This window comes from Ambystoma mexicanum, assembly GCF_040938575.1.
Source record: "Ambystoma mexicanum isolate Mex_15411 chromosome 12 unlocalized genomic scaffold, UKY_AmexF1_1 Mex_chr12_unloc.2, whole genome shotgun sequence".
Lineage (NCBI taxonomy): Eukaryota > Metazoa > Chordata > Amphibia > Caudata > Ambystomatidae > Ambystoma > Ambystoma mexicanum.
Window position 1 is genome coordinate 11,906,207 of NW_027182323.1, and position 13,039 is coordinate 11,919,245.

At 49.0% G+C, this 13,039-nt stretch overlaps 1 non-coding gene across 1 annotated transcript; it reads right to left on the minus strand.

Moving 5' to 3' along the window:
- Positions 1–769: 769 nt before the first annotated feature.
- On the minus strand, positions 770–842 carry TRNAV-CAC (transfer RNA valine (anticodon CAC)). Its single transcript has one exon. It is a non-coding gene; the product is annotated as a tRNA-Val (tRNA).
- Between the last annotated feature and the right edge of the window lie 12,197 nt (positions 843–13,039).

Below are 13,039 nucleotides of genomic sequence, written 5' to 3' on the forward strand. Positions count from 1 at the left end.
TTAGCCCATTTTGTAAAAAAAAATGTGATGTAAAATGCACAATTTCAACACATTATTCTTTTAAAAATTCCCCTTGCGAAAACCTCGGAACCCCCTATTTTATTTTGGCCTTTTTAAGGTCTCCGTTGAGAATATTTACCAGATCAATTACAATCCTGGTGCCCCTCAAGAGCTGCCCATACAATGCATCACCCCCCCACCCCAGGCACCAAAAGCTGCTATGCTCTCTGCGTGGGCGTGCAACAAGTCAAGCTCTTCCTCCCCTCCAACCAATGTCCACCATCAGGGAGGACCCAACTTCAGACATGTTTGCTCAAGGGGCACTCCACAGAAAAGTTTGAAGACCACTGCTCTATGGGCAAGAATGAACTTCTGTTCGATGGGCCAGAATTTTGGTGGGGCATGATGGTGGGGAGGGGGGACATTTGGTGGTTTAAAAGGGGGGGTGTGTGGATGAGAACTGTGGGTGCAGGGCTTAATGCCCAATTATCCCAATGTTGTTGCTTTCCATGCTTGTATGATACAAGCATAACAAATAACTAGGAGATATCTTAGGCGTAATGGTTTTAAAAAGCATTCAGATCTTCTTTTATTGTACTGTTATTGTAGCATAAATACATGGGAAGTGTATTGAAAACGATTCGGATCAATATCATAAACTTCAGCTAAATGGTCTCAAATTCTATTCTGCATATTTCCTTGGCATACGTTTGTTGCCTCAATGTAAATTCAAATTCTATTTTAATAAACAAGAACATTTTTAAAAAAGTGTTTCCGCCCGGTTTCGAACCGGGGACCTTTCGCGTGTGAGGCGAACGTGATAACCACTACACTACGGAAACTGCCTACACACTGTTGTACAACAAAATTTTGTAAACTCATTTGTTCTAGGTACTGAACGTTTGTCCTGGAACAAGCCCGAATTCTGCTGTTTGTGCTTTCCATAGCTACAGCTACTGCTTCATTTAAATGCCCTATCCTGATGTTTATCTCTAAGACCGTTTCTCTGTTTTCCTGCTGCAACTCCGAGGTGAATCGCCAGCCCTATTTCCATATAAAACTGTTCTTGCCATTGAGCCAGAACGTTTTTCAGATTTATCTTTCGTTTGTAGCTTTTACAACAAAATACAGTGCCGTAAAGCAGGATGATGGGGAAAACGCGTTCTATTTGCAGAGCTGTTTTTTAGTAACCAGAAGCCACATGACCAGTGCCGATGACTCAGAGAATCAGGACATGAACGCTGTGTGTCGGGAGCTGCGTGTAAAACTTCAAAACATTCTGGCACCAACAATGTAACTGTAGCTGGAATTGTATATTAGATTTGTAATTTGTCATTTACTGTTTCTGCACCTACTATGTATGTATGCAACCGTCTTCATCAATAATTTTTCTTGTAGAGCGCCCAGATACCTTATGTGGTGCGCTCTCAAATAAAAATACCACAATACCTTTACTCGTCTGCTGTAAAAACTGTTCCAGTACTTCTCAAAAAGTAAACATTCTTTCTGTCCTCCCTTTCTCTTCTTTTGGCCACCCAACCCATTTGTCATCTATTTTCTAAGTTATTGGCCTTTCTAACAGAACGTTTTCTAAATGGATCCTCATCTCCAGGAATCAAATGGGGGAAGGGGCGGGGCACAGAAGAGGCCACAGGAAAAAGTTGGGGGGCCACCTTAAAATTGACAATATGAATGTTTTCCCAAATTGTCATGTGTGAAGTAGCCAAAGTAAACCTGGGGTGGTGAAAAGGGTGCATTTCTACAGCACAATGTTTGCAGACATTTGGCTAAAAGGACACATCCGAAACAGTAATGGGGGATGGGAAACAATGGGCTTCACAACAGCGTGCGGAGGGAGGGCTGAATGACCTGTATGGTGGCCCTGCACTTAATGTTGGTGTCACGTTGACGTCTCCATGGACACAGGGAGGCGGGTGGTAGGGGCAAGGGAAGTGATGCAGGGAAAGGGAAGTGACAGGCTAGGGAGGCAGGGCAAGGGGAAGTTAATAAAGAAGGAAGTGTTTGGAATCGCTCCATGTCCTTGTCTGTTTTCAGGTGCATCACAGACTACCCAAGGCCTTCCCATGACCGCAACACTGGCGACGAGGCGGGCGGCCTTCAGGTCGGCGCAGAAAGCAAGGGACGGAACACTTGAGCGATTGCCTGGAGGCACTGCTCTCTGTCACTAACGCCAGAGCTTAGCGCAGAGTGTCTGCGCATCCGGGGCACAGGAGCGCCGGGCAGGCTGCGTCGCCTGCCTTGAATGGGAACGGAAAGAACCTGAAACCGGACCGGGCAGCAGCGGTGAGTGATAGCACACGCAGCGAGGAAGTTGGTGCTCGTGCCTGGGAAAGGCGGCCATCCGATCAAGCTGTGTGTGTTGGTGTCCTCAGGGACAAAGGAAGCCCCACATTCACAAGAGCTTCAAGCACAGACCAAGGAGGGGACCACCCTAAGCCCACTTTAACCAGAAGAACCGGATGTCGGGACAAGATGACAACCAAGGGGCACGGGCCCAGGGTCAAGGACCACCAGGGCAGGGTCCACAGGCGGTGGATCAGGTCCCATATAGACTGCTGGACACGCGGGCAGCCCAGATGCCAGGCACATTTGATATCGCTGATACCAGCAGCATGGGCCCCAGATGGACCAAATGGATAAGAGACTTTGATCTATACATGGGGGCCACTCGGCCCATTGAAAACGCAAGGTAGATATGTCTCTTGAAGCTGGCAGTGACGAGATGCCCCCGACCCCATCCAGGATTTGAAAGATGCGCAGCAAGTCAAAGGGGAGACCATGGACGCTTATGTAATGTGTTTATGCACAAAAATGGAGCGCTTTGATTTTGCCAACTATTCAAACACGGAGGCATTGAGATCACAAATCATAGCTGGATGTAAGTCTCAGACATTCAGGAGGAAATGACTGCAAAAGCATGCACATTGGATGAGCTACTTCCACTGGCCCTAGCGGAGAAAGCCATAGTTCCTTTGCTACAAATGTGGGTTTGAATACCCCCACAACAGTGTCTGCCCCGCCATCGGCCAGCGCTGCGCCACATGTGGCGAAGAAGGTCACTTCAAATCGGTCTGCAGACTCTTCCGAGACAAAGGGAGGGATTGAGCTAGAGACAAGCCACACAGGCCTAAGGCAAAGACCAACCCTCCATCAGGGAGCCACCCCGGTACCACATCACAAGGACCGGCACGTCAGGAACACCCGGAACAAAGAGAAATGGACTCAGAAGAAGACAAAGGAGAGAAGAGAAAGGAGAAGATACGTCATGCACTCGTGGCCAGAGCGCAGATCAAGACACATGTACGTTATCTAGTGGAGCAATCACCATCTGACTCAGACCCCAGTTCCTCAGTTAGTGACCAAAAGAAAAAGGCATACGTGTATGTGCGAGATATACCACCGCCACGGCACATAGCCCCACCCTAATCATCAAACTGAATGAGCAGCCCACTGAATTACTCATGGACACCGGGGCCACTGTGAATGTAATCAGCGAAAGCATCTTCAAAGAACTGCCCCAAAAGTCAAAACTGAGCCACGCGACAGTGGACATATACGCTTCTGGCGCTAAAACACCCCTCAAGTGTATGGGACAGTTTGATGGTACATGTCGAAATAAATGACATGAGAGGAAAATACCCATCCACGTCCTGGCAACTGAAACGGACAGCGGGTGTGTCTTAAGCTTCAAGGCAGCTGCCAACATGGGACTCATCCACATTCTGTACAATGTCATGGTCCACAAGGGTTCATAGGGAGTTTTTTTGATGTCATATTTTCGAAATGCCATTTTTGCGACACAAATATGTCTAAAAAAAATTGCTGAATTTATTATTTTTTTATTTTACTTTTTTAATGGGGGGGATCCACCCCAACCCCCTGGGTTTTTTTTACACTTTTTTTTAATAACGAAACAAAATTAAAACATATACAATAAAAAATAATACATTCGGAAATATTTTTCTACATATTTGCTTCGAAAAAATGGCATGTCGAAAATATTTTTTCCAGAAATTAACTGGATACCGTCCACAAGTATATTGACCCGGTCGAGATGATCAACAACCCCTATCTGCGCATTTTACGAGGCATAGGAAAGTTGAAAAACAGACAGATAAAGCTACACATAGATGAAACCATGCGCCCCATAGCGCAACACTACAGAGGGATCCCTGTTAACATCCAGGAAAAGGTGGAAGATGAGTTGCACAAGCTGCTCGAACAGGACATTATTGAACCGGCCACTTGCCCCACCACCTGGGTGTCCCCAATAGTGCCAGTTCCCAAGAAAGGTTCTGAAGCCATTCGGGTATGTGTGGACAAGAGGCGCCCCAATCAAGCCATACAGTGAGAGAGACACCTGGCTCTGTGCATTACAGACATGATCCACCTATTAAACAGAGCCAAGGTGTTCTCCAAACTGGATCTGCAAAAGGGGTACCACCAACTCATACTGAGCCCCGAAACCAGGAACATTACCACATTCGTCACTCACCTGGGCCTCTTCCGCTATAAGAGGTTATGTTTCGGGGTGTCCTCGGCTGCGGAAATAACTCAAGCAGAGGTGTACAATGTTATCAAACACATACCGAACTGCCTCAACTATAGCAACGATATCCTGTTCTTTGGCACGGACGTCAACAAACATGATGAGGCTCTAATGCAAGTGTGTAAGGCATTAGAAGCAGCAAATCTTATGCTAAAACGCAACAAGTGCGAATTCCGAAAGAGCACACTGAGATTCTTCGGCCACATCTTCTCGGAGTCGGGCATGACACCAGATCCTGAGAAGGTGGCTGCACTGAACGAAACTGCGCCCCGGCAAATGTATCGGAGTTGCGCTCCTTTCTGGGGCTAGCAAGCTACTGTACACGCTACATCAAGGACTTTACGACAGTCAACAAACAGTAAGCGAACCACTGAGACTCTTAACTAGACAAGACGTCACTTTTCACTGGACGGACAAGTGCCAAATGGCCTTTGAAATCATCAGGGAGAGGGTCGCCAAGCCCGAAAACATGTCCTATCACGACCCAGCCGCCAGACAGAACTAACGGTGGATGCAAGCCCAGTGGGAATCGGGGCCATACTGGCTCAAGAGGACCCGGGAGACCCCTCTCAAACTCATGTCGTCGCATATGCCCAAAGGAGTCTCTCCACAACGAGCAGGCGTACTCTCAAGCTGAGAAGAAGGTCCTCGCTGTGGTGTGGGCGTGTGAGCACTTCCACCTTTTCTTATATGGCAAGCCCTTCAGGGTCATTACTGACCATCAGGCCCTCGTATTCTTATATGGCAATCCACAGGCAAAGATGCCACTGCGGATAGCCAGATGGGGCCTACGGCTGCAAGACTACACCTTCAAAATTGTTCACCGGCCGGGAAAATGCGAAAATCCTGCAGACTTTCTTTCCAGAAGGCCCCGGGAGGGATGCACACCAGAACCCTCAGTAGTGGACAGGTATCTTCGGTACCTCATACATCAGACCACCCCGGAAGGAATTGACACCGAAATGATAGCACAGGAGATGGAAAATGACACTGCTTGCCAAATCATCTGCGAGGGACTTGACTCTGGCATGTGGAGGAGGGCCAGAGAGAGGGGGAGAGCGGCAGGAGACCTGGTGCACACAGAGGTAGAACGCCTAGTGAAGGTGAAAGATGAACTGGCATTCTCAGATGATCACCTGCTTCTGAAGGACCGCAAGCTGGTAATCCCACCATCTCTGTGGGCAAAAGTCATCGAGCTCGCCCATGAAAACCACTGGGGAATGGTGTCAACCATGTGCATGCTTTGCAAGAAAGTCTGGTTCCCCAGTATGAGGCTTCATCACCCCGAACCGATACCCAAAACTCTTAAACATGTCCGAATTTACTCAGGGTATATGGGAAGCTGTGGCAGCCGATATCCTCTGGCCTATTGAAGGAGGGAAGTACGTGCTAGCAGTAATGGAAAAATACTCCCGGTATCCGGAGGCCCAACTAATATCATCGACAGCTGCACATTATGTTATACCAGCGCTAGATCGCATCTTTTCCGCCTATGGGATTCCAAGTGTACTCAGAACGGATAATGGACCCCCATTCAATGGGCATCAGTTCACCCAATTCGCAAACTACCTTGGGTTTCATCATCGGAAGACAACTCCCTTGTGGCCTTAGGCCAATGGAATGATAGAGCGCTTCATGGCCAACCCGAAGAGAGTGCTCCAAATAGCCAAGCTCACTGGGCAGCCATATGAACAGGTATTGAACCAACTGATGAGAGACTACCGGGGCATTCCACATAGTACCACCAGGAAGACACCGGCAGAAGTAATGTTTGGGAGGGACATCCAGACAAGAATCCTGCAAGCCAAAAAGGTTGACAACTTGCCTGACTTGTATAGGGAACTGAGGGAACGAGATGATGCCGCCAAGGAATGCGTGAAGGCTTATGCGGACCTGCCCCAGATCGAGGTGGGAGACGTTGTAGCAGTCAAACAACCACAGACTCACAAGCACACGTCCATCTTCTAAGAGGAACCCTTACTAGTCACCCAGAAGAAGGGATCCATGATTACGGCGCAAGGCACGGGAGGTCCCATCACCCGAAATTCGTCCCACTTCAAGGGAATCCCAGTGTTAGGGTCCCGACGATTAAGTGGGCGAGTGATTGCCCCCATTGACTACGCCTCAGATGATCCATATCAAGGAGACCATGGAGACATGGAGGACTCGGACCGCGAAAGTCACATGGACGGCAAAGCCAGTGAAGGTCCTCTGGAGCTGATCAGCTCCCGTCCTCAGTGGGCTCGGAACAAGCCTCGCCGCTGGATTGAAGAAATGGGTTAGAGAACCTCACCAGACACTCACCAGTTGTGAAGGCTTGGTAACTGGTTAAAAAGGGAGGAGATGTCACGTTGACGTCTCCATGGACACGGGGAGGTGGGTGGTTGGGGCAAGGGAAGTGAAGCAGGGAAAGGGAAGTGACGGGCTAGGGAGGCGGGGCAAGGGGAAGTTATGTTGGAAGTTAATAAAGAAGGAAATGTTTGGAATCGCTCCGTGTCCTCGTCTGTTTTCAGGTGCACCACAGATTACCCAAGGCCTACCCACGACCGCAACAGTTTGATGGTTTATGCATTTTCTTTCTGAGTGTAAATGTTGTGGTTGAGGGGTGTTGGGGAGAGGGTTAGGGAGGTGTGGAGGGAGTACAACCTGGCAGCAATTCGAGTCAGTGTAACAGAGAGTGGGCTGACGGTTATCAAAAGCAGAAAGGATAGCCTGAGAGGAAGTGAGCCACTGCATGCAACATCACTCGATACTAATATTAAGGTGGGAACTCTAAATGTGAAGGGCCTTCCTTAATCACCTTATAAAATGTCTGTACTGGCTACGGAAATCCTGAGGAACAAACTGGAGTTGACCTTTGTTCAAGAGACACACTATGTGCAGGAGAAGGAACAAAACATCCCCAGTAGACACATAGGCTCAGCACACTGGGCTTCGAATAAGGTGTTGAAGGGGTTTGTGGGGGGTGGCCATTATCACCTCCAAAGCGATAAAGCGTACACAATTGCAGACCAAGGCCGTTTTTGATGGTATGCTGTTTGTTGGTTGGTAAAGGGAAGTATGGGAGGCAGGGCAATCACACTGGCGATTTTGTATGCCCAGAACTCCGATCAGATCCTTTTTATAACAAGCACGCTAACAAAAGAGCAAGAACGGTCAGTGGCAGCCATGATATTGGCGGGTGATTTCAGCCTGATACTTGACCTCACACACGATTGGAAGTCACTGTCCGGTAGGGGTCACAGATGTAGGGACAGGAACAGTGAGCAATTGGGGCAGTACTTCGAAGAGGGTCAATGGTGTGATGCATTGAGGGACATACACTCCAAACCAGGGGGATACACATTCTACTCAGACCCACATGCAACTCACCAGAGTAGACTATTTGCTTGTGGAGCGACACATCACTCAGTTTACAGTGGAGGCCTCAGTGGAGGGGATTGCGTTGTCTGACCACCAGATGGTGACTATTGCCTTGTGGAGGATCTCCAAAATGCCCATTTGATGAGATGGTGTTGTAACGATACCTTGCTGACTGACAAACCATTCAGGGACAAGCTTAGTGAGCAAATCATACGATTCTTTGCGATAAATGGTAATGCAGGCGTGGCAATAAAATATGTATGGGAGGCAGCTAAGGCTACAGTGAGGGGACTTACCGCAGGAGGGGTGTGGAAAAAGAGGGAATATCACCTGGAGGAGACTAAGCTGGAGGCAGAGCTGTCTACTCTGGAATGGGAGCTGCAAACCGCTGGCCAGCAGGGCACACCCTTAGTATTTGCGATCCAAGGGAAAAAGCAAACACTTCAAATACTCTTGATGGAACACATCTATCATAGGATGAGGTTTACAAAGCAAAAATACTATGAGAAATTTGACAGTCTTAGTGCAAAGGCTGAAAAACCCAAAGGTTAGAAGGCGCGGTAGAGATGCTAAGGGGGCTGAGTGGGATGATGAAACAGGCCCGAGAGACATAGCCAAAAGCACAGCTGGATGTGCGCCTCACACAGGAAGAGGTGCTGATGGAATAAAACGCCTGAAGGTAGGCAAGTCGCCTGATTTCGGACAGATTCACAGTGGCCTTCTATAAATACTAAGCAGACGTTTTGGGTCTCTTCCTGGTTATGGTATTTAATGGCATCAGGGACAGGGAATCCCACCCTCCTTCTTGGAATCTCTATTTGTAGTGATGTCGAAGGAGGGAGAGGATCGGACGCTGTGATCTTCCTACCGCCGAGTTCACATTTTCACCAGGGTGCTAGCATCCCGGATGGAAGAGGTCCTCCAGGGCTTGATCCATGGAGATCAGGTGGCCTTTATCCAGGATAGGCAAGGCTCAGACAATTTAAGAAAAACGCTGGATTTGGTGGCCTCACATCTGGTGAGAGCAACTGGCATGGTGATGCTCTCCCTCAATGCCAAAAAGGCGTTTGACCGGGTGAGTTGGACATTCATGGAGAAGGTCCTAGGGAGAATGGGATTCGGGAGGTTCTGGATGGCATGGGTCAATGTCCTATACTCTAGTCCCATGGCAAGTGTTTGGGTCAATTGGCATGGTTTGCATTCCTTTGGTCTGGAGCGGGGTACACATAAGGGCTGCCCGTTCTCTCCCCTCTTATATGCCTTAACAATGGAACCACTGGCAGCGAGCATCCGGGAGAATGAGCCAGTGAGAGGGGGGATAGAGACAATTTGGAGGCCCTGCCATTAATGATCCAAACAGACTGATGCAAATATCTAGGCATAACCATAACAAGACCCTCCTCTGATTTGTTCAAAGCAAATTAGTTGTCCCTATGGGATCGACTCCAGGAGGACATGGTCAGATGGGGGTGACTAACGCTCTCGTGGATGGCGAGGCTCAATACGATCAAGATGACAATTATGCCAACATTTCTATTCCTGTCTGTAAATACTGGAGGGGAGTATCTGTACTCCTGCTCCCTATATGGCAGAGTAGAAGCACAGAGCACCACAGCCAATGTTCTCTATTCTCTAGCTGTGGACGAGCAACCAAGGCTTAAGCTCTCGGGAGGTGATGCAGGCTGGTTCCTAAGTACAGCGTAGTCCCCAAGCACCCACAAAGGAATGCCCACACACTATGTTAGTGAAAACACAGTTCTTTATATAAATAAGGCTTTGATTATGTACCCATACAATAACACACTTTGTGCTCAGGCAATTCTAAAATGATAAATATATACAGGATCTATGTGGTACCACAATTACTTCTTTGATTCCATTAAAATGCATCAACTGTAGATCGTTTAAAAATGGCATAAAATCAATTAATAAAGTGAACCAACAATAGACTGGAGGAGGAAAACAAGCTGGTTCAGCAACTGGCAGAATACTGGGCCCCTACCCCTAGGCACAGTTTTGTGTGAGGATCCCCCACCTGGGCAACCTGTAAATAAAGATATTAAACAAGCCCAGTCCACATATTGCTTTAGCAGAGTCGTATTTCCTTCAATAAAAGTTCTAACACCCCAATAAACCTGGTTTAGCAGAGTTCGATGTCGGGTCGTCGACGGATCCTTCTTGAGTGGACTCCCTTTAAAGCAGGAGCCACAGATCATCGAGATCACGCGAAGAAAAGGGTGAACAATGGCGTCGAGGCAGCAGCTTCGGTCCTGGCGGTGCTCATTGATGATCGATCATGGACGTCCTGCGAAGATGAGGCGTGCGGTGCACCTCGACGGGGCGATAGTTAATTGCCATAAAGAGTCAATGAAGAACTTTGGCCCAGCAAGGGCGTCGGGTCATTGGCGTCTTTGTGGCCTTCGGATGGCAGGAAACCCACTGGCAGACTCTCCTCGGTTCGTCAGCGACCTTGACTTTCTCCCGCGGGACAAAGCGGTTGATGGTGATGAGCAAGGGAGTCCTTGATTCAAAGTGTTCTTAGTCAACGGAGCGTTGTGGGCTCGGTCATAGACGGCAAGGCGGCAACCAGTCCCCGCTTCTGGGCAACATGGCTTAGACAGGCTTCCAGCGGTTACGGCGATCCTCCGAACCCAGAATGTCCGGGCGCTTCTCTTCAGTTTCCTTGGCGGTCCACGTCTCCGGTCGACAGTCTTTCGAAGGCTGACTTCCAGGGGGCCTTGGTAAAGGTTAGCTGTTGCACGATGGTCCCTCGTAGCTTGAGAAGAGGTCTCCTAGCCAGGTCCTCTCTTGGATCAGTTCCTCGAAGGCACAGCAGCTTTCCGAATGCGTTGAATCGAACAGCAATTAACCTTCTTCCGGCTCGGCTTCGAGAATAAGCATCAAGTTTCAACTTCAGCTTCTGAACAATTTCCATTGGTGAGAGGTTCCCAGATATACTGTTTGGTCTCTCATTCACTATGCTAGGTCACACTCACGCAACCAATCATTCAGAGGGGCATTCATGCACATGCAATCATGCAGCCAATCAGGCTCACAATGCATTCAGGCCATTCTTCTCTTTCCAGACACTCACAACAAGGAATGTGGATTGGGACAAGCACCCAGCCATTCAGCACTCCAGACTGCATTCATACCAGTTTCGGGCAGTGCTGTCTCAGTCTTTGTGTCACATACCAGAAACCAGACACCCATAACATGAAATGCATATTGGTCACACACTCCATTCACCCAGGTCCCACCCAAAGGGTGTACCCAGAACATAGTCACTGGGAAGGCTCCAGCCAGTCTGGCCTGGACTTACCCACAATTCCATATATGGAACTTCCTCCCAAGAGCCAGTCAGGGGAAGGGACAGAGTCAGGGTTTCCTAGGACTTTGGGAAAACAAGGTAACAGGCAATAGAAAGCAATAAGCACTACAGGGGCCATTTTTCTCATATCAGGAATCAACTGATTCCAATGGCAGGGCCTGGGTATCCCAAAATGGAGGATACTCAGAGCACCTGCCAAATTCAGCATGGAGCTGCCACCAGCCCATACCCTGCTCTGTGGGCCACACACAGGTGCCCAGAAACATACACTAGGAGTACAGGGTTGTACTCCCACCCATGGGGGCCATAAGGGTATCCCAAGGGTCTGTTCACCAAACAGAAAGAGGAAGAGCTGCACTGCTAGGAGTCCTGCATCGACTCCTGTTCAGAAAATAACACAGAAAATAAATGATAAAAGGACTACAGGACAAGGACATGGAGGCCCTGTGCCCCCAATGCATTTCCAGCATCACCCTGTTTCAAATGTTGCCCATTAAACTCTGCCATCCCTTCCTTCAAATGGCCAAAAAGGCCCTCAAAAGGTTCTTGTGGCAGGACATGAAGCCAAGAATAGCTTATGAGATGCTTCTTCTCCCCAAGGAAAAGGGGGGGGGGTCCAAGAGCTTATGACATACTATAGGGCGAAGCAACAGAGAGTGCTGGTAAACTACCTTGATCAACATGATTTGAAGCAGTGGGCATATATAGAAGAATCCTTATTGGATCCAGTCACCCTTGGGGACGGGTTATGGGTCCTGCAGAATAGGATCATGACAGAGGATATCAAAGGATCTGGTCTTAGCGGTTCTTTGGAGACTTAGCGGTTTTATGGCTGGTAGTCTCCCCATATGTAAGGTAGAACCCCACAAGTCCAAATTCAAATCGCCCAACACCGCCACAACCTAGAGCACAAGCCCCATATCTGGCATCCTGATCCCCCACCACCTAGAGCACAAGCCCTTATATCTGGCCTTCAGCCACCCCACTACCCATAACACAAGCCTGATACCAGGATTCTTGCCCCCTTCTACCTATAGCACAATCCCCATACCTGGCATCCTGCCCCCCCCCCCGCACTACTCAAAGCACAAGCCCCATTCCTAGCATACTGCCCCCACCAGGGGTGTTGCTAGTTTTGCAAAAGATCTGGGGCTACACTAATGTAGGGACTGTCAGGACTCGGAGCTAGCTAGCCTTTTGGATGTATCCCATGAGCTTCTATCAGGGGCTACAAGCAAAAGGTCAGGAGCTTTAGCCCCCTCAGCTACCCCCTTGCAACGCATCTGGCCTCCACCATCAGAATTGCAAGCCCCATGCCTGGAATCCTGTTCTCCCTCCACCCAGAGCACAAGCCCAATACCTGGCATCCTGGCCCCCACCACCCAGTGTGCAAGTCCTATACCTGGCATCCTGCCTCCACCACCAAGATTACAAGCCCCATGCCTGGAATCCTGCCCTCTACCAACATGACTTCAAGCACCATACCGGCCACCCTGCCCCCAACAGCCAGAGCAGGAGCCCCATACCTAGATATTGTTGGTCCTAGGGCATCAGCCCGGGAGAGCATTACTTCTTCTGTTCTATGCTGGCTTTCTCCATAGAGAGGCAGTAAGCACAACAACCCGAGCCGGCACCTTCCACCTGGGAGGGGAGGCACAAAAGGGGGCACACAATGGTGTAGGGGAGGCAAGTGCCCCCCTGGCCTTGCATAGATCTGACAAATGATCAACAGGAACTCCGTTCCCTGTGATGTTTCAAAATGACTCTGGAATTCC